The following is a 26,849-nucleotide window of genomic DNA, read 5'->3' as shown; positions in this document are numbered from 1 at the left end:
GGTGTTGGCCCGATCTTCCTTGGGAACAAGATCAATGAAGGTTGTGTTCATGGCTGGAAGCATCCATCTTAATGTTCTTGATTCCTTAACTACCTGCCAAACTTCCAATTTTATCAGCTCCCAGAAATTGTGGAAAAAATTTGAAGTAAAACTGTCAGGACCTGGCGCCTTCCCCTCTTTTAATTGACAAACTGCAGTTTCCACCTCCTGTAAGTCCTCTGGCCTGAGAAGGAGTTGTTTATGTTCCTCTGTAATAACTTTTGGAATATTTCTAGTAATTTTTTCTATGGCTTGCATTCTGTCAATCTATGGCTCTTGATGTGCCTGCTTGAAGTAGTTTAGAAGTTTGCACTCAATGTCTTCATGTATTTCCATATTTACCCCCTACTCATTTTGAATATGAGTGATGTTGTTATTAATTCTTCATTGGATCATAGTCCTATGAAAATTTTTTGTGTTTTTTTCTCCTTCTTTAAGCCATCTTATCCTCGAATTTTTCCTCTAGAGCGTTTCCTCCTGACTTGCCCTTTTTGAAATCTGAGACTCAAGATACTTTTCATGCTCTAACAGGTCATCTGTTCTTCCTTCCGAAATGATCCATTGTTGTAGTTGTTTCATTTCTTGATCAAGGGCATTTTGCGCCTGGAAAATGTTGCCAAAAGAAGCATGGTTCCATTGTTTGATCTTGCTTTTGAGGTGCTTAAGCTTCTACTAAAATTGGAACATTTTTGTGCCATTGGGAGGAGAAAAGTTGTTCCATTCTGAGTTTATTAGATTGCTGAAATCTGGGTGCGACATCCAAAAAGCCTCGAAGCGAAATGGTCTTCGGGTAGTATCGCCAGGATGAGACCATTGGAGTGAGATTGGCCAGTGATCGGATCGTGAGATCAGAAAAATAGAAGCTGAGAGATCTCCTCCAAGATGGATTGTGTTGTCTGAAAGTAAGAATCTGTCCAGGCGAGAAGCGATTTGATGCAAACCTGCTCTTTTATTGTTCTAGGTATAAAGACCATTGTTGAATGGCATGTCGATGAGCCAGTTGTTTTGAATGAATTATTTTAGATGTGAACTTTCCTTGTCCAGCCTGTTCCGGCCTCCCCTTTTTTCTTCTAGATTGTTTATCATGTTGAAGTCACCCCCTGTGATCCATAGGGGGTGCTCTCATTCAGTATTGATTACCGTGATCATGTTCAAAATTTATATTTTGTGCAAAGCTTCCTGGGGAAAATATACATTGGTTAAATGACTATGTATATTAGTTCCTATGATGTGAAAAGTGGCTTGGATAAAGTGCTTATTAGCATGGATGTTATTGAGCATAATGGTTCAAGCATCCCAAATGATGGCAAGGCCTCCTAAAGCACCATAGGCATCTACTACTGTTGTGAGATATTCTGACCACGCTTTTGCTGCAGTTCGTTCCAAAGAGGTTGAATTGCATTTGGTTTCTTGCAAGAATAAGATTTGTGGCTTCTCTTGCTGTATCATTTTTTTAATCAGTCTACCTTTCCTAGGGCTATTGAGCCCTCTCATATTCCATGATATTAGCTTCATTGAGAAATGTTGGGGAGGGAGTTGTAGAACTTTGTAAGCTTGGAGTACCTCACTGATTCCACCAGCATCTCCCCAATGTGGATTGTTTGTTGGAGATCTGTTTTCCTTCCATGCTTTTTGTTATCTTTGATGATATGTTTCCCATCCCAGAGAACTCCTGTCTGAATTCCCAGGGATTTCTGCCTTTGTGCTCGTGAGATGATCACTTCCAGATTCTCCAATTGTTGCTCTAGGATTTTGTCATAACTTTTTGTTTTACATGCCTGCTCAAGGCCAGGAATGTCCAGATCCCCAATATCTATGATTTCTGGTTCCTCTTCCATGTGCTGAGATTCATTTAATCCTTCTGTTATTTTTGTTGCTGTTATGGAGTTAGGCTACATGTTATCTACCTCCATTCCTTGAGTGTTCCAGGCTGAAATCTTGTGCAATGCAGAGAGGGATGGATCTGTAGGCAAGGGATCTTTTTGGGTTTTCTTGGGATCTTCATGGCCATCTTGTTTGTCCTCCTTGGCCTCCCTCTCTGAGGGATCAGGGTTATCAGAGTTTTGGTCATCTTGTTGGGCTAACACTTCAAAGCTATTGCTCGTAGAGGGCTTGGAGGAGCTGGCTTGAGGCATCTTAGGATTTGAAGCTGGTTTCTTATGGTTTTTTCTACGATTCGCAATTTTAGTGAAGCCTTTTGAATCAGGCTTAGCAGGTGCTGAAGGATTTGAGGGTTTTTGATTTAAAGGACAGTCCCTAAATAAGTGACCCAAAGCATGGCATCTTCTGCATCTAAATGGAACATGTTCATAGTCTATTAGCTGAACCCATTCATCATCGTCGTGATAGAGACTTACTGCATCCGGTAATGCCTTGCTGAGGTGCATGTAGACACAGATTCGAGCATAGGAGGTGTATCTTCAAAGCTTTGTTTCCTCTGCAAATTTGATAAATTCTCCAATACCATTCCCAATGTCTTGTAGGGAAGCTTCATCCCAGTATTCCACAAGGAGAGAATAAATATGAATCCAGACTGGGGCCCTACTAAGGTCTTCTTTATCCGAGTTGAAGCGCGCTGTCCAGTCCCTCAAATACAAGCCAGCTGTGTTGAAGAAATATGGTCCTCCGTCTAGTACCCTGTTTCGGTCCTCTAAGGAGTTGAAGATGGCAGTGAAGAACCCTTTGGGTCCTAGCTGAAGTGTGATGTGTCCTTTCGGCTTCCATTTAGCTAATATCTAGCCATGTAGAGCTTTCTTGGTTGACCAGAAGCCTATGAACTTGCCGATCAGAGCATGGTCTTTCAAGTACTGTATTTGAGCAGTGATTCGATGACTTGGGAGTACTATCTTCGGACGTTCAACAACCACTGGTTTGTAGGTGGTTGAAGTGACTTTGGGATGATCATTGTGAGCTGTCTTGGCTTGTTGTGGATTCGTATCTGCTCTGTCTCCATTTTTTTCTTTTAGTCTGGCTACTTCCTCATTCTCTTGCCTTGTTTCATTTTCAATGGGGGGAGGCTCTGCGTCCTCCCCCTCGGGGGATTTCATGATACTCGTGACTTTTCTGCTAAGTCAAGAGGGTCGTATTGCTGTCATTGACGGCAGGCTTACAGAGCGCTATGAAAATCTGTCATTGCAGGTGCAGCAGAAACCCTAGGATGTTCCTCCGCGCACTCCCCTTTGTACATCCATGATCACATATATTTATACATTTATTTAGTTGGAAAGTATTTAGAATTATTCTAACTACCCTAGTTGGTCAACTTGACCAAATGGTTGACTGACTATTCTACATAGTCAACTTCTTTAAACAATCATCTCAAAATTTACAATGGTTGACTACTTAGCATAGTCAAATAGGCCCTCCAACAATATCCTGTGTCTACCATACTTGTACTTTTATTGTATAAAAAACATGTTGGCACTAAAGAGGAAAGTTGTAACAAATTAAGTATGTTAAAATAAATTACATAGATAAGAAAACCAATCAACATGCTTATTGACACAAACTCCTAGTCTTAGATAATTGTGTGTGGTGTATTCACTTACACCATACAATAAAGAAGGTCTCTCTACTAGGATGGGTCTTGATATGTTGTATCATGAATCCCTTATCTTAATTTATTCCATTCATCAATAAATGGTTGAAGCTAGACATCCATTTTCTTCATTTTTATTTTAATAAGTACTACAAAAGTAAACATAAAATGTTCATTATCATGGGAAACAATGTGGCGATATTGTTATTAATTGATACCATTTGAATAATGGAATAGTTGGTGTTTTGGAGGGAATATTGGTGAGATCCATTCATGGATTTTCTGAATTGAAGGCTTCACACTTCATCATTGAATTTATTAGGCCATGTATCTTCTATATGCTTCATGGATATCAATGACTATACTCAACCAAAGGTTTCATACTTCATCCGTGAATATATCATATCATATATCTTCTATATTCTTAATGGATATTAAATCTATTGGGATATACATAAATATTGGGTCCATTTCATGCGAGGCATGCCATATTTAAAATGTAACACCCAATCCTTTAACTTGCCACCAATATTGTAATGGTATTAATTATGTTATTGATCCTTGTATGGGAATGTAAATGTAAATGGGAAAAATAATTATTAAAAAATAGCTAATAAACATGTGAAGCCTTGATATGTACCATGAGAAGCCATGAGGAGGAGGTAAGACAACTAAGGGGAAGTGGAGAAAAATACTCGCCAATGATTGTTTAACTAATCTATTAGTAAACAATTATCAAATTTCCCCAAGAAAATATCTGGTGGGAAGGCATGGAAATAGCATCCAAATTTATGGAAGTAGTGGGGATGTACCCAACTATCTAATAAAAGGTATGTGAAACATAAGGCAAGAATAATTCTAGATTTTAACTAGAAGCTTCTAATTTGATCAACATGGGTAGAACTAACAAGAAACCCATCAAGGAATAAAACCAAGGAAGAATAAGAGAAAGGAAGAAGAGCATGTAGAGATAGTAGTGTGTGTGGGAATCCCTCATGAACTTGATGGAGAAGGAACATTTGAAGGAAAAAGGTACTGGTGCATGTGCCTCAAGAATAAGAAATTGATAAGGAGCATTTGTTAAGGAATGCAACTATGGAAGTAAAGATATAAGCGAGGGTATAAAAGAGAGAGATAGAACATAAGCGTAGAGAAACTAGAAAGAAACACACGTGGGAGTGCAAGAACAAACAAAAAGATAGAAAAATAGATGGAGAATTAGTGAGGTTGATTGTGTGAAGGAGAATGGCCTTCATGACTTTTCCCTATATTGTTGAGCATGATATTCCCTCACAGCTTCATGCTCTAGCTTGGGGGTGGCCAACTACAAGAATATCTTAGTGTAGTTGATCCTATCGTGGGGTGGAATATGGATCACCATTCATTAGTTGCATGTACAATTTGGTTATATTTAGATAACTTCCCTTAGGGAATTGAAATTGTAATTCAAATTAGATTTAGTAAAATAGAAATGAAGTTAATAAACTATGTGTAACTATTTATTTATGGTATGAGAGGGAAAAATATGTTTTAATGGCTATGGTGGCATGTGTATTGATGGTTCTTAGTATTACAACAAGATTTCTGCAACCCGAGGTTCATACAAACTTAACAGGGATTGGCACTATACATGTAACACACACCTTCCTCTTCCTATTTTGGCTCCCTTTTATGCAAGTGAAAGAAGGAAATGAAGTAACTTAAAATGAGCAAAGATCCAAGTAAGCCACTAGTCATAATTTGCAAAAGGTAAATAGCAATATGTAATTCTATTTTACTTTTCTTGAAGGTAAACGTTAGAAAGGAAATCGATTCTACTTGCAAAAATGTGAAGAACACATCTTAAATTGATTTTGTACAAGGGAAACACTCCTTTAATCTAATTTTGTAGGAAATAAATCACACCTCGTTGAAAGTAAATTGCATGAAAGAGAATATAATATATTTTCAAAAATCAACATTCAAGAAACAAGCATTGCAAAAGCTAAATGGCGACTCTACTGGGCATCAACTCAACCAAAGTGGTATCAGAGCATCCATAGGATATTATAAGACATAAAAATAATTATACCATGAATTTGGAGTGAATATTTACAAGGGAAGAGCTCGAAAGCAATTTTTTGCCTTATTTTTTACTAATTCTATGACTTTCCTATAACATTATAAAGATTTCCTTTAGCAACTCAAGAAAATGAGGAAAACCGATGGGAAAGGCTTGGGAATGATGGGTGAAGGTTTCCATTGGTTAGGAAATGGATGAGAGATATTGACCTGGTCTTGGACCCTTTGGAGCATCTTGGCATAGGAGGGGAGAAACCCAAGCTTGATTACCCATGACTAGATGCCTGCTTTTTTTATCATCTTCTTCTTATGGCACTAACTTGTGTTTTTTTCTTTTGTAGGTTGGAAAGCAGTTGAATACATCAAGGAGATATACATGGAGAGCAAAGGATATTTTTATTTTCTTTTAATTTTCTATTTATTCATCTTTTGCATCAATGAGGTTTTCAACCAGGAGGTCTCCCTAGGAACCTAAGAGGATGTTTTCACCTAGGATCTTATTTCCTTTTTTGTTATTTATTTATTTATTTAAACTCATTGGTTTCCTCATTGAGGTTTTAAAACAATGAGCCAATCTCAGGAATCTCAAAGGAGTTTTTCACCTAATATTTATTGTTTTTTTTCCTTTTATTCCATCCTGCCCTACATTCAAAATGAAGTCTCTCTCAAATATAAGAATAATGCCAATGGAGCCATGCATGAACCAGGATGAAAAATAAACTCATATGCATGTTTGAAAGATATGCTTTGATATATACCGAAATATGAGAGATAAAATTCTTTCATTAAGATGATACCAAAAGATGTTGAAGAGGAACTAATGTTCAATACAATTATGATGCCATAGGTTCCCTTGCTCATATGGATCACTCTCTATGTCCTCTTATGCCATGAAATTTATATATTATACTTTTTGTTGATTATTCTCTCGAACACATAAAGGATTTGATGATAATAATAGTAGAAATTCTTCAACCTCATGCTTTAATTAGTGGTCTCCATCAAATGTGGTCCATTATTCTTTAGTCTCTTCCATATTTTCTTCTTCTAGATGTTGTTCTTCAATGACAACTGATCCAGGTGGATATTGGTGGCCACCTGCCAAGTCCACCTGGACCCCCACGATTGTCTTTCTCAGCATTTTCAGTTTCCTTAATTGTAGCACAACTTACTATTTTTAGCAGTTTTTCGGGTCCTGAACTTCCGGAGCCGTTTTGAGGCCCTAAACGACGTTTTTTTGGGGAATCCGGGGGCAACATGGGTCCAACAATGATAGTGCTCGGATAGATCTTTCTAATGAGCTATTGTACGCGTCAAACGGAGATCATGTGCCAAAGTTACGACCCCGGGAAGTTGATGTACCAACTTACCCCCAAACGGGGCCCATAGTTTGGCGTTTCATCTCCTAGGGTTAGGTTTTGGAATGTTAAGGGTTTTCCATTGTTTCTCAACAATAAATAGGCCTTCGAGCCTCATTGTAACACAGTTCAGAGGCATGTAGCCATCACAACTCTTCTCAGAGATAAGCTACCATCGCCCTAGCTGGTTTATTTCCATTTCTGATTGTAAGCATATTTTAGTATTTTCCATTAATGAAATGAAGTATTATTTCCACTGCATCTTTGTGTATATGGTTATCTCTTTAATTTGTTGCGTTCCTGTTTAAATCCGGATCAGTGGTATCAGAGCGGTCTGCTTTTTCTCTGTTTTTCTTTGCATGTCCCCAACAAGGTCGGGATATAAGGAGTTAGGGCTTGAATTGGTTGAACCTTTGCAAGACCAGCCTCGCAAATCCCGACGGCCTCCCATGGCGGACGAGAAGAAAGACGAGGGGGCAGGAGATCCCATCAAAATCTTGCTCGAAGAAGCCCTCGAGCGACAACGGAACACGATGATGGACAACTTTGCTCAGATCCTTCAGCGGCTACCCAGAAGCAACGCATCGGCTTCCAGCAGCTACTCTGGAAACGCCACACCCTTTAAGGTACAAGTTAATTTTTAAATCCCCATATTCGAGGGTCAGATAGATGCAGATGCCGTAGATAAATGGTTAAATCTACTAGAGGGTTATTTTTCTGTTCATGAATTTTCGAGTCGGGAAAAGATTGTTTTTGCTCTCCTCAAAGCAGCCCCCCACGTCAAGGACTGGTGGGAAACCTACTGCGAACAGAAGGATGAAAGTACTGGCTCACTATTTTCAGCCGCACCCACCTGGGATTCGTTCCGGGATGCCATCAAGGAGCAGTACTACCCTGTCGGGAGCTATGAGGATGAATACATAAAGTGGACCACGTTGCGGCAGGGAAGGGACCAAGACGTGCCGGAGTTCACCAATCTTTTCCATACCCTTCGCACAAAGTTGGGTATCAAGGATTCGAAGCAACATTTGATACTCAAATACCATGGCTGCCTGCACAAGTACATCCAGGAAGAAATACAATTCCTAAACATCCCCTCGCTCGGCGCAGCATACCGGTATGCCGTCAAGGTCGAGCAGAAGTTTAAACAAAAGAAGCGAGACTTTGGATCTGCGAATCCAAAGCGGGGGAAAGGTGCCCCTAAACCACAAAACAAAGGACAAAGCCAAGGCGGGACAACACAAGACAACCAGCCGAAGCTGCAAGCAAAGAACAGCGCCGCGAAGCCGAGAAAGGACACTGGAAAATGGTGCGAGTTCCATAAGAGCTCCACTCACAACACAAGTGAGTGTCGGGCCAAGCAGTCACTGGTGGCTGAGCTAAAGGTTTCAGAATCAGATGCATGTTCCGACTCTGAGTCAGAACCCGATAAGGGGTATGAAAAAGGGAAGCAGATCATTGATGCGGACCCCAGCGCCACTGTTGCTACCGCAAAGATCCAGAAAAATGAACCCGAAGATCCAGAGGAGGAGGAGCGTCTCTTCCACTCCCAGATGTGGGTAAAGGGCTCCCCGATACAGTTCATTGTTGATAGCGGGAGTCAAAAGAACCTCATTTCGGCAGAGGTCGTGAAGCGGTTGGGCTTACCGACCACAGCACATCCACAACCATACACCATTGGGTGGCTTCACCAAGGACGAGATCTTCGTGTGAGCCAGCAGTGTCGCCTTCCATACAACATCAAGCCCTTCACGGATGAGGTATTGTGTGACATTGCTCCCCTTGAAGTTTGTGATGTATTACTAGGACAACCATACTTGTGGAAGCGACATGCTGTGTATGAATCAAGGCCCCGTGCTGTTATTATTACATTGGGAAATAAGTTGTTCAGGATACCAGAGGTAGCACCACCTGCCGCCCTCTCTTTGATTACCGCAAAACAATGCAGTAAGATCATCTCCAAAACCAGGAAATTTGTTTTCTTGATGATACGCCCTCAAGGAAAGAAGAAGACAGTGGCCGCGGCCTCCAAACGGGGCCCCTCTGCACGACAACTACAGATGGACAAGATTGTGGAGGAGTACGAGGACATCTTCAACTCCCCGGCAGGGGTTCCTCTGCACTGTCAAGTCAAGCACTCCATCGATCTGACCCCAGGTGCGCCGCTACCAAATGAACCGATTTATCGGCGCTCCGTTCTGGAGAACGATGAAATCAAGAGGCAGATTCAGGAGCTACTGCAGAAAGGTCACATCCGTCCGAGTTCATCGCCTTGTGGGAGCCCGATCGTGTTGGTACAGAAGAAGGATGGGACGTGGAGACTCTGTATTGACTATCGGGCACTGAACAAGATCATTGTCCGTAATAGGTACCCGATCCCGCGGATTGATGACCTCCTAGACCAACTAAAGGGGGCGAAATATTTCAGCAAGATCGACCTGAAGTCGAGATATCACCAGGTACCAATCGAACCCTCCGATGTGTGGAAGACTGCCTTCAAATCCAAGGAGGTCCTCTTCGAATGGTTGGTCATGCCTTTCGGATTGACGAATGCTCCTGCAACCTTTATGAGGCTAATGGATGACATCTTGCGGCCATTCACCAACTCCTTTGTAGTAGTATACTTGGATGAAATTCTAATCTTCAGCCAGAGTTGGGAAGAGCACCTCCACCACATCCGACAGGTTCTCCAAACACTGCGGCAACACAAGCTATGTGCCAATTTGGAGAAATGCACTTTTGGCATGACCCAGGTTCAGTATCTGGGATACATCATTGATGAACAGGGGGTGCATGTCGATCCAGCCAAGATCCAAGTCATTCGGGATTGGCCCTCTCCAACTACTCTAACAGAGCTCCGCAGCTTTCTAGGTCTTGCCAACTTCTACCGCAGGTTTGTGTTGGGGTTTTCTCATATTTCTTGGCCCTTGAGTCAAGTCACCAAGGGCGGGGCGAAAGCAAAATTCTTTTGGTCTGAATCTCAACAGAAGGCATTCAGGGAGTTGAAGGATCGCCTCTGCACGACACCAGTGCTCGCGTTACCAGATTTACAACAACCATTTGAGGTCGAGACATATGCCTCTGACTATGCTATTGGGGCAGTCCTTACTCAACATGGACATCCAGTGGCATATCACAGTGAAACACTTTCAGACACAGTCCGGAAGTACCCCACTTATGATAAAGAGATGTATTCCATTGTACAGGCCTGCCGACAATGGAAGCATTACATATTGGGGAATGAAACGGTCATCCACACAGACCACCGACCTCTGCAGTTCATACAGACCCAAGGGAAATTGCAGAATGATCGCCATCAGAAGTGGTCTACATACCTGCAACAGTTTCACTTGAATATCAAGTATAAAAAGGGCAGCACCAATAATGTTGCAGATTGCCTCAGTCGACCACCATCATGGCACTAACCACCGTGCTCAACTCTTGTGGGCATGAGACTTTTGATTGGCCACTTCTCTACAAAAGCGACCCAGAATTCGGCAACACATACCAGACACTCTTGGAGGGTCGGCAGGTTGCGGATTTTCATCTCCAAGATGCCCTATTATGCCATCTCGGTCACCTTTGTTTTCCTTCAAGTGAGCGTGCCAAGATGATTTTGGAAGCACACTACAGTCGGGCTGCTGGGCATTTCGGGGTCGAGAAAACAGTGGCAGTACTGCAAATTATTTCTATTGGCCGAATCTTTGACAGGATGTTGGGAAGTACATCCGATCATGTACTGCCTGTGCCATTGCCAAACCGGCCATTAAGAAGCACGGCCTCTATACCCCGTTGCCTACCCCTAGTCGACCTTGGGAATCCATCTCCATGGATTACATGTCAGGCCTTCCTTCCACTAAGCATGGAAATGACTGTGTTTTTGTGGTCGTCGACCGGTTCTCGAAGATGGCCATTATGGTGGCCTGCAAGAAGAATATCACAGCAGAAGCCACTGCTAAACTCTTCTTTGAACGAGTGTGGGTGCACTTTGGGATCCCACAGTCTATCATCTCAGATCGGGACAGTCGGTTTCTCAGCACATTTTGGTCCAGTCTCTGGTCAATGCTGGACACCAAACTCACGAAGTCCACAACCTTCCATCCAGATAGAGGTTGTCAATAGGATGATTGTGCACATTCTGCGCATGTATAACTCAAAGCATCCACGCACATGGGACGAGAGCCTCCCCTATGTTCAGCACAGCTACAACCGAGCTCTTCACAGCTCCACTGGCCATAGCCCTTTTCAGGTGGGTTTGGGATTCCAGCCACTATGCACCATTGATGTGGCCATGCCACTTGCAGCTACTCACATGAATTCAGCTCATGTCCAGTCCGAAACAGATAAGGCCACCAGCTTCATTGAGCGCATCCAACATATTCACCAGTAGGTCCATGACATTCTTGAGAAATCAAATGCCAAGTACAAGCAGCGACATGATCAACATCGGGTGCCACACAAGTTTCAGGTGGGCGACAAAGTCTGGTTGCATTTGCAAAAGGAACGCCTTACTGGAGCCTATCGGAAATTGAGACCACTCCGATATGGTCCTTACACCATTACTAAGGCTATGGGAGACAATGCATTTGAGCTCAACATTCCCCCATTCCTTGGCCTGCACCCAGTGTTCAATGTGGACCGCCTTCGGCCATACTTTCCACCATTACTAGACACATCCGACATTGCAGAACAGCTCAAACCCACAGAATTAAATCTAGATTGCATGGAACAAGCTGCAACTGATCGGATCATGGACACACAGATCAAGAACACTCGCCAACAGAATATCCAGCTGTATCGAGTTGTCAAAGTAGGCCAACTCCTTCAGCAGGGCAAGTGGCTCACCAGGGAACAAGTTCAGCAGAAGTTTCCTCATCTCATGGAGGAACTCAACGCAATGGGGACCATTGCTTCCTAAGGGGGGCGGAATGATCCAGGTGGATATTGGTGGCCACCTGCCAAGTCCACCTGGACCCCCACCATTGTCTTTCTCAGCATTTTCAGTTTCCTTAATTGTAGCACAACTTACTATTTTTAGCAGTTTTTCGGGTCCTGAACTTCCGGAGCCGTTTTGAGGCCCTAAACGACGTTTTTATGGGGAATCCGGGGGCAACATGGGTCCATGGAATGGATCGATGTTGCTCGTTCCAACAATGATAGTGCTCGGATAGATCTTTCTAATGAGCTATTGTACGTGTCAAACGGAGATCATGTGCCAAAGTTACGACCCTGGGAAGTTGATGTACCAAATTACCCCCAAATGGGGCCCATAGTTTGGCGTTTCATCTCCTAGGGTTAGGTTTTGGAATGTTAAGGGTTTTCCATTGTTTCTCAAAAATAAATAGGCCTTCGAGCCTCATTGTAACACAGTTCAGAGGCATGTAGCCATCACATCTCTTCTCAGAGATAAGCTACCATCGCCCTAGCTGGTTTATTTCCATTTCTGATTGTAAGCATATTTCAGTATTTTCCATTAATGAAATGAAGTATTATTTCCGCTGCATCTTTGTGTATATGGTTATCTCTGTAATTTGTTGCGTTCCTGTTTAAATCCGGATCAACAACAATATAATATATTTTTTGCAATACGCTTCTTGATCTAAGATGAACATCCTTTAGATTAAGAGGAGTTGTTTGGAAATTTTGTATCTCAACATTGTAAGTGGGATGAGTTACTTTATTATTTGGGTTTTGAAATTTTTTTGCGGGTAGTTGAGTGGGATTGGCTCTTTCAAATTGTTGTGGTGAAGGTGGATGGTATTGATATTGGAATTAAGAATACTAAGGATGTTGAGGGAAATATGGATCACCCCATTGTGGAGGTTAGTGTTGATATGGTTGAAAAGGAGGAATGAAGTATTGGGGAGTATAATACCATGGATTTTGGATAGACCAATGTGAGGTGCTAGGTGGATATCAAGGTTCGAATTGTGCATTATAACTTTTATTGAAAGAGGAGGGGTAGTTCATACCTTGCTAATATGGGTTGAAAAATTAGAGCTACTCCATGCCTCCTTATAACTTCTATGCCACCTCTTATTCTTCACAAAAATGGATGGTGATGTGGTTATTATTTCACCACATGACGGGGGGGGGGGGGGTGTTTGTGGTATTGAAGAAATTTATGTTTTTTTTTGTATTTTTGTAAAAATTAAGAAATGAATGTTAATGTTGGTTTGTATTATTTTATTTGTGTAGAAAATATGAATGTAGAAAATAAAGAAGGAATCAATCAAAGAACGAGAGAGTTTTTTCTTTGAAACCCTCCTTGACAACCTCACCAAAAAAGTGATATCTCTCAGTATTGCATCAAGATTGTTGCAACCCAAAGCGACTCCTTTGATTATCAGCCTGTAGTTTGTATAAGCTTAAGAGGCACCAACATTGTATGTGTAGAAGACATCTTCCTCTTCCTAATCTAACTCCCTTTTATGTAGGTGAAAGAAGGAAATGAATCAACCTTAAATAAGAAAAGATCCAGGTAAGCCACTTGTCCTAAGTTGTATACAAGTGGAATCAACTCAAAATAGATTCATTAACATGTGCTAAAATCTAGTGGAAATTTACTATTGAAACCAAATATTTCAAAATAGTGAATCGAAAAACTAATTTAAGTAATCTAATGATGAAAATGACTTTACTAAGCTTTGATAATGATACACCACACTATTAATTCTCGTAATAACCTGAAAACAAAGTATTTCAATAATTTAATCAATCTAACCTACAAAAAATTAACCATGAACGTGTTAAAAGGTGCTAGAAATTCATCAACCAAGGTGGTCTCCCTAATGTGAAGTCCCAATTAGACCTCACAACATTTGAAATAGGAGCCCCATCCAGAATATCATCCTGGTCGGCATATATTCTTATAGGTTTTCCTTGGCTTTAGTTATCAGCAAGAGAGAGAATCACTTATGTGCCTTTGAAAAACCAAGCAAGTGTGCTTGGTGAATGTTCGGTTGCAAGTGTATCAACATTCTTCTGCTACAAAGCGAGGAAAAGTGAGCCTACAATAGAGAGGTAATAGTACCACAGTAGTAAAGGTGCATAAAGGAAAGAAAGAATCGCCTAACATCAAGCAAAATAGTCTACATAGATGCAACAATTGTTACAACCATTACGACACATTCTCAATATGATAAGCAATAAAATAACCAAAATAATTCAACTACTTTAGTACCAATGAAATAAAACATGAATCATAAACATTTACAGAACAATATTATTAATGCTCGCAATCCATGCATTAAAACATGCTAGCCATTAGGCTTCATGTGTTAGTAAAATTCCCAAGATACATGTATACAACGAATATCACTAACTCCAATAGTGGAGCATTCGAGCCACATCTTACTTCCCAAAAGTACTAAATTTATCTCTCTGATTCCTTATGGGAGAAGCTAAGGTGAAAAGTCCATTTCTTGTACAATGAGGGTGTATATATAACAAATGGAGTAATCCTTCACCTCCCTTATGACTCTTAGACTACCCTCATGATTGTTCGACTTTTCTATGACCTTTTGACTTCCTACATGAATTTTCACATTACATGAAAGACTCCTGGACTTCCACTTTACATAGTATTTCTCCATTATCAAATTTACATAATCCATAAAATAACTTAGCACATGATGAGTCATGACACAACATGACATGACACTGATGACATGGACTACATGATGACATGGTAGTGTCAAGTCACTCTTTGCTGCTAGTTTCTTTGTGTCCTCTTGACAGATAGAACCTGGTCTTTTATTTCTCATCCTCATGACTTGAAGATAAGGAGTCTTCAATGTGGTATTGATCTTTTGTCCTCTATTGTAAGTTTATGTTCCTTCATCTTCTCTCTAGATGATCATCAGGTTTCTTTATCTTCATAAGTGTCTCTGAGCATGGTATCCTTCTCCATCTCCTTCATCATCATCGTGTCATAGCATGAAATAATATGTGTGACTGCAATCCACTCATGAAAGGATGACATCAATTCAATAAACCCCTAATATAACATGATTCATGAAATCGCTTATTGGTGCTGGAACGGTGACTTGTTTAGTGACTGACTCGGGGATTGTGCAGTTCCAGGGAGGAAGACCAGAGATTGAGGCTTGAGACTATGCAATGTCTAGTTTTGGAGGCCTCAAAAGAGGGACTATGTAGTTTAGGGACTCAAGAGCTCAAGGTTGGGGATTGAGGCTTCAGGTTACCCAATGTGCAATTTTGGAGGGACATAAGCCAAGGGACTGTGAAATTGTGTAGTTTAAGAGCTCACGACTGAGGCTTGAGGCTTGAGAGTGTGCAATATGCAATTATGGAAGGTCAAGGTTGAGTGACTGTGTAGTTGAGGGACCCAAGGATCTAGGCTAAGGGCTTAAACACTATTTTTTCATACTGTACAATTTTGGGAGGAAGAGGAGGCTAGGTGACTGTGACTCTACATAGCTCAAGAGCTGAAGGTTGAGGTTTGAAGCTTGAGACTACACAATGCACAATTAAGGCTAGGATGGAGACAAGGACTATGTAGTTATGCAGCTCAGGGTTTGTGCTTAAGCACTGATAATTCACACTCCACAGTTTTGGAAGGAAGAAACTATGCACTCCATAGTTCCAATATCCAAGGATGTTGCTTAAGGGTTGAGACTACAAAGTGTGCAATTCATGGGGGTTGAATGAGGTTGAGTAGCCCAGTCGGGGAGTTTTCCTAGTTTTGAATAAGTATCAGATCAGTGAGGAAAAGTTAAACCAAAGCAAGAATTCAGCATGATCACACACTTAGATTACTTTATGACATGAAAAGTAACAATTAGAACACATGAAAAACATGCTTTTCCTAAATGAGACAAGTTTGTGTTGACCTACACCAAGTGCGACAAAAAAGGTACACTTTGTGATGATAGTGACGACACTTGTGTGACAATGCTTGAAACTTTGGAAATGAGTGTGATATATATTTGTATGATAAGAAAAACTCATTATTACAAATATTACCCCTTGAAACAAACAAAAACTTAACTTTACACGATAAATGACACTTCTGATGAAAAAAGTTGGCATTTGCTAAAGTGCGAACGACACTTATGATATGCAAACAACAGTGAAAGTGACACATGCTAGAGAAAAGGTAACATGAAAATGAAACTAATTAAAGTGAAATCAAGTAAAAGCGGTGGTTGAAAGCATGAAAACAACACTAGTGAAAGAAAAGGTGTGCAAAAGTGACAATTTTCAAAACTCGCTGAAATAGAAGTACAAATGCAGCTTGAAGTGATAGAGTATCAATGTTAATGCACACTGACTATTAAAATGGATTGAAAATTGCATAGGAACTGTCTTGATGGACTGTTCTAGGTCTGCTCAAGCTTGCGTGAAGGAATGCGCTCATGAACTTTGTTGGGACAGGGTCCCCTAGGGTCAATTTTGGGGTTAAAAGCCCAAGTTTTTGGGTAGAAAGGCCAAGTTTTTGTATGTAAAATGTAAAGTCTCCACAATTTGTGGTCACGTAGCACATAGATGTCAAGTTTCATAAAGGATTTTCACCCTTATTTTATATAAATTGTGGTGGCTTTAGAAGATCCACCCATGGTCTGTGGACCATGGGATTGTATAAAAAGGAGAGTCTTAAAAGAGTCTAAGGCAGTAGTGATTAGAGTGAAGTCATTGATGGGTCAATAAGAGCTAAGATCAAAGAGTTTTAGAAGTAGAAGAAATGCTTTGCAATGGTGTGCCCAAAGGCATAGGGTAGAAGTCCGCAGGTGAGTGTGCAAACCCCTCCAGCTGAGTGTGCAAGGTAGTTAGAGTCTGTAAGAAGATCTGAAGTACTAATAAAGAATATTACTCTGGAAATATCTGTGTTTGATATATTTGATTCTGTTATGAATAAATGCGGTTATGTTATGCTGAACAATGGTTTCATAATTTAATGTTTTATTGATGTGCGAATCTATATGTTTTACATTGTTATCTGTATGCAAGTAATAATATCTGTTTACATGAAGAACATATTAATGCATATTGAAGTTATCAGATAATTAAGCCGATCTAGGTAAATGCAGAAGTAAGAGTAATTAAAAAAGTGCATACGTGGTTAGTTCGCTTGGTTAAGGTCTACAACTGATAGTCATAGACCTTCGTGAGGGTCTAGAGGCTAATTAAGAGACATATACCGATAAACCCTAAAAGGCTTATCGATTTGCGTGAAGGCAGAGTTAGGGCATAAAACGACACCACTACCATCCCTGGGTGTGGAAACTTGGTTCCAGCATCCCCCCATACTACTTTGGGTGAGACTTCAATCCGCGCTCCGTGAATTGATGCCAAAAGGGCTACTGTGTATGGATTTTTTTGGATAAATTAAAGTTGAACCTGGGTCAAGGCCCATTAAGCCAACAAATGGTTGTATTGTTGGAGGTACCCAACGCAACACCAAAATCACCAAGGTCACCTAGGCCGAAGCCTACGTCAGCTAGAGAGGCTTCCAAGATGAAGAAGGAAAAACCAAAAGCGACACAGCCAATGCGTGAGTTTCCAAGGAAGCATCGGAAGACGGAGAAGCCCACAGCGCAGGAGAAAGGCAAGGTGGTAAACCTAGAGTCCAACGAGGGTGTAGAGGAAACTGGTATGGGCATAGAGGACATTGACATTGAGGGAGTAGAACCTTTCTCAAAGTTGCTAGAATACATCCCTCTATGTCGGGGTAAGGTGAAGGTCCCAAAGGACCCAGGTGAGGGAAATTTTCTCCTTCATACACCCCTGCTTCCAAAGAATATCACATTTGAAGGACTTCAATTAGCACGCATCCCCCATCCAAAGCTTGAAGACTGGGACTTGGCGGACACAGAGCAGTTACCCCACCTAGCTACTGATAATTTCATGCATAGAGTATTTTACAAGGGCTCGAGTGTCACTTCACTAGAGCCAGTGAAGTGGATTCATGAGGTGGAAAGGGTAGGATTGATGAATCATCTATGGGTGCCACATTACCACCACGCCCCCATAAATTTGATAGTTATCAAACAGTTGTTGTGCCTCGTGTATGACGGGTGCCTTTGGTTGGAGGAGTCGATCCCTATGACTGATATGCTGATCCATAGGATCACCCTTCTACCCCTTTCTGGGATGAATCCAGCTAAGGCATTTGGTGGAAAGAGAGCACGACCTCACCGAACGAATGAAGGACAAGTTTAAACTTATCAAGAAGTTGTGAAGATACTCAATTTCAAGTATTATGGACCCCGTAGTGAAGGTGGCTACCCAGATATTGGTTGGGAAGGTAATGAGGAAGTGTCATGCAGATGAGGTGCCGGCACCAGTTGTTTCATTAGCGGCCCAGTGCATGGAGGGCGTACAATTCAATTCGGTGTGCAGTGAGTTCCTCGCAAACTATAGGGAGGCACAAGACCACATCAAAGCATTCCACTACTCATGGTTGTTGATGTTGATTGTGTTGGTTGTGTGGCAGTTGCCGGAGGACAGTCAGTTTCCTCCGATCGTGAAATATTTCCTAGAAGCAGCAAAGTTTGCTTCACTATGGGTTGTGAAGGATGTTGAGTGGATCTACTAGTGCAAGGTATTCTAGGTTTTGATGGAGATGAGCATCAATAAGGCCATCAACCATAAGCCAAGGTTATCACCAACTATCTTTGAGAAGTTGTCGGGATAAGCTAAGTTCAAAGTGGACTTCCACTGTATCTCCATCTAGGTGCACAAGGAACAAGAACAAAAGTGGTATGATTTCCCATACCTTGTGACAAACGATGCCATAGAAGTGGTCCTTGATCATTGGCCATTCGAGTGGCGCACAACATCAAATTTTTCCACCATGTCTAGTAAGTCCACGGGAAAGCAGAAGAAGGAAGAGGCCCAGTAAAAAATTTAGCAGTTCACTGAAAAGAGAAAGAAGGAGTCTGCGGAGAAGGCATGTGTAGAAGTGGAGCGCGCTTCCAAGGAACAGGAGGAAGAATTTGATTCTGATAGAAGTTAGAAATCTCCTTCACCACATATAAAAGAAGAAGAATGATTAGAGCATGGTGGTGCAGATCTAGAAAGCACTCCCTTCCAGGTGAAGTGGAAGAGAGAGCAGTGGAAGCAAGGGCTGCACAAAAATTCCAAGGCCACCAAGTCGTCACTAGACCTGATCACCTTGACAAAGGGTGACTTGGACAACATCAGGGATAAATTAAGGGAAGCGGTGGTGGAACTGATGTAGCAATTTGAGTACTAGTAGAAGAAAGCCTTGGTTGCCATTTAGATGTGTCTATGTGAGCTGCAGATCCAAAATACTCAACTGCAGGCCGGTGTAGGGAAAACCAGTGCGACGTCGACTAGTTTGGCATCAGGGACCACTGGAGCAGCAGAGGTGGATCGCTCTTTGGATTCTTGGGCCATCGCACTACCTGATGGAGCTCTAAGCGCAAAGACAAATGCTGACAAGGATGCTTTGAGGAATATTAGTCTCAGCTTGGTCATGCTCCCAAGCGAATTCCGTCACATGCTATAAGTAGGTGTGATCACAGAACTTAGGGCCTGAAACCAGCGCACGTTGAGTGTGATCAACGAGCAGAAGGTTAAAAATTAATAATTGTTCATTGAGAAATTAGCAGTGATAGAGACCTGGAATAAGGTATAGGAGAAGAATGAGCGGACTGCAACGGTGGTCGCAGAAGCGTGAAGAATTGTTTTGGAATTGCACATCTGCAAAGAGGTGCCTGTGGAGGCCAAGATTCAGAAGTTGGCTGCAGGTGTGCACGATTCTCTAACTGATATGGCAAAGGCTTAGTTTGAGTTGAACCTTAAGATTACAGAGCTCTAGTTGAGGGCACAACCTTCAACTCCACCAAAGGTCAGGGAACAACGTGAGGCAACTGTCAAGAATGCAGTTGCCGCAGTAGATGCTGCGACGGAAAAATTCACTACGCTCTTCAAGTAATCAATGGAGGTCATCACAAGGATGTAGGAAGATCCCACCCTACAAAGGTTGAATATTGAGGCAAGGGAATTACAACAGCAGTATGACAAAGCCAGAGTGACAGCACACACTGTCGCCACCACACAGAGATTGGCGAAGCTATAGGAGGAAAAGGAACTGAAAGAACAGGTGGAAGTAGCACAGCAGAAAGAGGAAGTCCTCAAGGCCAGATTGGTGCCTTGGATGGATGAGGCATATGTACTCTCTGCCACCATTGGGGAGAAGTTGGCCAGCTTGTAGACAGCACAACAAAATATCCAAGCAGATAGCGTAGGACTAACAATGGAGCAGCTGGTGGAGTAGGTCAAGCAGGCAGCTATGCAGTGTACAACAGAAGATGCAATGGTACAAGTGGAGCTGGGAGGTCTTCGCAAAAAGATCTCCATGTCAACAAAGTGACTCAGGGGCAAGTTACGATATTTGTGTTGGGGGCATATTGGGACAAGGTCTCCTAGGGTTGATTTTTGCATTAAAAGCCCAAGTTTTGGGGCAAAAAACCCAAATTTTTGTATGTAAAGTGTAAAGTATCTGCAATTTGTGGTCACATAGTGTGTAGATGTAAAGTTTCATAAAAGGTTTCTGCCCCTATTTTATATAAGTTGTGTCAGCTTTAGAAGATCCACCCATGGTCCACAAACGATGGGATTGTATAAAAAGGAGAGTCTTAGAAGATTCTAAGGTAGTAGTTATTAGAGTGAATTCATTGATTGGTCAGTAAGATCTAATATTGAAGAGTTTTAGAAGTAGAAGAAAGGCTCTGTAGCTATGTGCACAGAGGCCTAGGGTAGAAGTCTGCAACTGAGTGCGCGGACCCGTGTAGTTGAGTGCGTAGGGTAGTTAGAATATATAAGAAGATCTGAAGTATTAATAAAGAAAATTACTCTGGAAATATATGTGTTTTATCTATTGGATTTTGTTATGAATAAGTGTGGTTATGTTATGCTGAACAATGGTTTCATGATTTAATGTTGTATTGATGTGCGAATCTATATGTTTCACATTATTATCCATACACAACTACTAATATCTGTTTACATGAAGAACATATTAATATATATTGAAGTTATCAGATACTTAAGCTGGTCTGGGTAAATACAATTAAGAGTAATTACAAAAGCACATAAGTGGTTAATTCACTTGGTTAAGGTTTGTGAATGATAGTTGTATACCTCTGCGAGGGTCTAGAGGTCGATTAAGAGACATATATCGATAAGCCCTAAAAGGCTTATCGATCTGTATGAAGGAAGAGTTAGGGCATAAAACAACACCACTACCATCTGTGGGTGCGAAAACTTGGTTCCATCATCCCCCCATACTGCTTTAGGTGAGACTTCAGTCTGTGCTCCGTGGAGTGATGCCGAAAGGGCCAGTAGTGTAGGGATTTGTTTGGCTAAATTAACGATGAACCTAGTTTAGGGCCCATTAAGCCAACAAACTTGTTATAGGATAAGCATGTGGGAGTAGGTGACTTCGACCCTTGCAATTCAAGAATGGAGCTCAAAGACTTAGCAAATATTCAACTAACCAAGAAGTGAATACAAAATGACCAATCGCGAGATCCATAGTAGGCTCCAAAATTGAATTGTAGGAAAAATTTTGGAGGGTGTTTGTTGAGGTGACAACACTTGGTGACACACTTGTAGAACTCCAACTTTATTTTTGGGTTTAATCCTTAAATATAAGGTCTGAATCCTTCAGGAAGTATTGGTTCACCATATATATTACCCCAACTTTTCCACTTATTCTGGTTAAAGATATAGTCCCTTCTATTCTTTTCTCAACTTAAAACACATTAATATAAGACTATTTGAGGCTCAACCACTTCGATAAGGGAGAAGGACGGTAATTATATCGATATTTTAAGGACATTCCCCAGTGTTTCTCCACTACCAGCAAGCCTAAATAGTACCCTGGAAGAGTCACCTCAAGAGAACACAAGCATCACTTAGTAGGCCTAGACAGTACCCTGATAAAGTTTCTTGCTTCACCTCTCTACACTAGAATCATTTATCTTATTTCATCATTTATTTATTTTATTTGTAGAACTATTCTTAGGAACTTATGTATTTACCAGGGCAGAAGAAGGATCGTGAGTTATTGAGAGTAGGAGAGGTTGTTCCTTGTTTAATGGATTTAAAATACTCATTTTAGAGTTTTTCTCCTTTCCCTTCTCTACTCAGTCGAGTTGACAAGTCAAAACACCATTCAATACAAGGCTAAATCAAGAATGAGGGTCCTAATAAATATATGGGCTTCACAGTTTGGCCAAAGGATTTTTTGTTTGGGAAGAATCGTAATTTTCATTCAAACATCATTTAATTTAAAGATAGGTAAAACTAAGATAGAGAAGAGGAAAAAAATAATCCAAGCATTTTTCGTCATCCCAATTTCCCTTTTCAAGTCTTTTCACATTGTATTTTGAGCCAATAGAGCATCTTCCTGCAAAGTTTTATTAAGAAAAACATGAAAAAAAGAGACAATAAAATAAATTCAAGATACAAAAAAAATGCAAGACAAAAGTTAGAAAACAAAAAAAGACTACAAAAAGCGACTGCAGGATGCATGTCCAAGGGAAACTAACATGCAACAACACCTTCTCCTAACCTAAGTATCTAGAAGGTCAGGGTCAAGTGTAACGGAATTTCCAATGAAGTAATCGTAGTTCTTCCCAACCTGCAATGACAAAGATACGATAGATTAAAAGTGATATAAAGCGATGTGCAACAGAAAAGATAAGAGCTTGAATAATTTTCACAATAAATTGAAGGTATTTCCTATCTATAGAAAGATATGTCATAGTCACTACTTCTACCCAACTTGTGACCTTACCTTTTCTATGAAAATTATAAACCAACAAAACTTGAAATCTTCTTGTGAATGCATCTTCATTCGTGCCACCCTTTTTAGCAAGCATGAGAAAAGACCGAAATGTTTTATTAGCAAAAGGGCTTGCTAAGTATGATGCTTCCAGGGACTCATGGATCATGAAATTCAAATAAATCCTCTTGAAAATCCTAAAATCCTTGAGGGAAATAGTTTTCAATTAATGATATAGAATCAGGATGACAATCTGGTGAGGGAAAATAAATCTGATGATAGTTAGAATGATTCTCAAGATAGTGAGGGCCTGAAACAACCATCAACAAAGGCTGAAGTGCCTCATTCACCTGACAAGTATCTGAATAGTGAGGAGGACCATAACGATTAATTGATATGAAACAATTGTCATATGATATATTGGTGGGAAAATGATAAAACGAATGACAGTTAATATTATGATCAGATGGACCATTTTTGGCATGATATTCTTGTCATTCAAATATGAATCAATTTGAACATATTTATGAGTGCCTTGAACAAATGAATGATATTCTTTTCATGATAGATATGACAAACGATTTCCTTCTAACAGGTAACAAACTACACTAGCATCGTAATCATCGAAAAAAGTGAAAATGAAAGTACAACAAACACATGAAACCAGTTAGGATATGATGAGTGAAGAAGAATTTGATTCGTCAAACAACTCGTTGATTCATTATCACTCAAGACAATTTTAGGTGCAATGAAGGAATTTTTTTTCAATATAATAAAATTCAGGAGCTGACTATTAAGAAATGCATTTGATAGGTTTTATTCCTTTAGCCAAAGATAGTCTTTGAGATGATCAACTTCACGATTCCATGAATCTATGAAAGAAACAAATTCCAAACCCATGTTAAGTACAAGAACCTTGCATGGAGATGAATCATGTGGAATAGAAGCCTGAATCCGATTAGAAATCGAATCTCAAAAGTTTGAAATATTACATCTGAAATACCAAAAATATTTCAAGAATAAATTTACATTGAAGAAAACGATGCAAAGAGAAGGATTTTGTGAGATAAACTAGATTTGATTTAGTTCGTGGAAAATACTAGAGTCATGACATCCTCACATAATTATATATGAACGTTGAAGTTCCTTGAATTCCTGAAAAGTCCTAGAACTCTCAAGGATTGTAAAATTGCATTTTTAAAATGGAACCAGATCATGCACAGTGTAAGGATAACTACTACCACTTATTTCAATAAGACTACTAATGACCAGATGGAAACCATCTCTCTCACTAATTTGATTAGATTCAACAACTAGATTACTCAAGTTGAAAGATTTTTTTGATCACAAGTCCGAAGATGTATGACTCAAGGAAATTTCATGAGTAATCTAGTTTGAAGAGTTGTCTTCATGCAAAACAAGAGATGACGAGGGATTTAAAGAGTACTCAATGATTTGATTGTTTTCCTTTTCATCATGGATATCCTAAATACATTGTGTGAATTGGGAACAAGGAAAATTTTAGGGGCTAATATTCGTAGGTGGGCTAATTTTCCATTCTTTTTCTTAAACAATATTTTCTAATTTTCATTCTTACTAAAAATGATTCTCCCTAATTTTATAGTATAAAATTATTTTACCTTAAAAATAGCCAAATTTTTATGTAGACCAATATACAATTATTAGGAATCTCATTTTTTTTACAAAATTATCAAAAACATTTCAAAATTTTCATATTAGGGACTAGTACAATTCACCAAGGTTTTTAAACTTTAAGATGGAAATATTAAAGGGAAAGGAGTATCCTCATCACAACTTGATTCGTCATAAACAGTAGAAGACACAGGATAGTGAGATGAAGAAGAAGTTTTGATAGGAACATCTTCTTTGACTGAATCAGATTCTAAACCTAACTCTTTGAAATGAAAATATTTGCAAGAACCTAACATATCAACTAATGCACTTGGGCCTTCATCATTGCAGAAAAGAACATAGTCATCATAATCAGAATGATTGTTTCCCGAGACTACATATCTAAAAAAATTGATTTCATTTGATTCGCCACTCAGATTAACAAATTCAGAATCATCCAAGAATGGAAGAGAATCATCTTGACATGGGTAACTTTGGAAGAGGGAAGATAGGTCAAAATTCTCTTTGCTTTCTTGCTCCTCTACCTATGTCATGTGACTCCCTTGAAATTGATCATGATTTGAGGCAACAACTAGAAAATCAAGAGGCTGTGAAGACCCAATTGGTGGAACAGATTGATCAAGCAGATCATGGTGTGAAGAGTCATAACATGTAGATGATAGAGGATTATATATGTCCCTATAATAAGTAACACTTTAAATGGAACAAAACCCAAGATTAAGGTTAAGAGTGCTAATTTCATCTTGAGGAACGAAAGGATTAGTATTAACCCTATGCTTCATGCACCACTCTAAGGTTTTCTCCATTGGATGTGAATCATTAAAATCATAAAGAGGATGATAATATGGATTAGGAATTTGATTCACAAATTTCCCAACTTTATTATCATCACAAGGAGGTACCAGAATTGGTGCTAGAAAAGGAGGAGGACAAGGAACAAGAGGAATAGTAGGTTCCTCCTCTAAAATTAGAGGTGTATCATGATTTACAAGAGTTGGTAAAGCAAAAACATAAGGAGGTTCATATTCATTGCGTAAAGAGATATGAACCATATGATTATTTTTTTTTTAAACAAATCCCATTCTGTGTCTTCTCTAGGAAATTCATAACAAAGGTGAAAGAATCGATTAGAGAAATCCTTAATTTATTCATTATGCTTCATTCTTAGTTGATTAATTATTTTAAGAACATAATTGTAATCATACTTATCAAATTATTTAAGAAGATCCTTCCCAAGTTGCTCAAATGAATGGATAGAAGAAATAGGTAATGTATGACACCATTTCTTAACACAACCTTGAAATGTGAGGGTGAACAATCTGGACATGACAAATTTACAATGTATTCCATTAGAAAGGAAAAAAAGGACAAAATGAAAAATATGTTCACGGAGATTTATTTCACCCTCACCATCAAACTTAAATTGAGACAAGTTGTGTATAACTTCCATGGGGATGGTAAGATCAAGATCTTTAGAAAAACATCTCAGGATTATGATTTGGGAAAGAGCCATTTCAGATAAGAGATTCAAAGTAGACTCAACGAGCACAACCTATCATCCAGACCTCCTTCTAGCACCATTTGTTGATGGGTGCTAGAAATCCGTCAACCAAGGGGGTTTCCCTGATTTAAAGTCCCATTTAGACCTCACACCATTTGGAATAGGAGCACCATCAAGAATATCGTACCGGTTGCCAAATATTCTTACAGTTTTTTGTCGACTTTAGCTCTCAACAAGAGAACGAAGCAAATATGTGCCTTAAAAAAAAAGCAAGTGTGCACGGTGAATGTTCAGTTACGGGTGTATCAAGGTTCTTCTATTGTAGAGGGAGGAAAATTGAGCCTCTAAGAGTGATAATATATTGACCCATGACCTTAGTGATAGCTCAAATTTCAAAGTGTTTGAAAGAGTGTTGAACCTGAGCGACCAGAAAGATCTCGTCTTCCTAATTCTGGCGCCGTGAGCTGTTGGAAAAACTGATACCGTATGAAGGAGTTATTGCAATTTCAGTAAACTGTAATTTTTGGACATTTGACCAAGATTAATTTGGTTTTTGAAATTATTAAGTGCTAAACCTTTCCTTAAACATCTTTCTTTAAGTTCTGTATTGAGCACATGGGCAGTATTCGGAAAGTGATAAGCGGTATCTCGCGCGCCCTAAAGGTTGGAAATGGTATTTCTAAATTTCATGCGATTAACCTTAGCGTGTGACATGTAGCATGAGAAAACCACTTTTCCCACGCAATCTCGACCTGATATTGGTCGTGCAAGAATCTGTTTGAGATTGTGCAACAACCATTCAATTGGATGGGTCAGATCGATGGTGGAGATCGTCTGGGATAGTCGGCGAGCAGACGACGCAATAGTCGTTGGATCGAGAAGGATAGATTGATGGTGGATATTTCACTATTTCAAATG

This window comes from Pinus tabuliformis, chromosome 2_2, assembly GCF_031772625.1.
Source record: "Pinus tabuliformis cultivar Carrire ecotype Pingquan chromosome 2_2, CPIR1, whole genome shotgun sequence".
NCBI lineage: Eukaryota > Viridiplantae > Streptophyta > Pinopsida > Pinales > Pinaceae > Pinus > Pinus tabuliformis.
Note: the sequence above shows the minus strand (reverse complement) of the source record.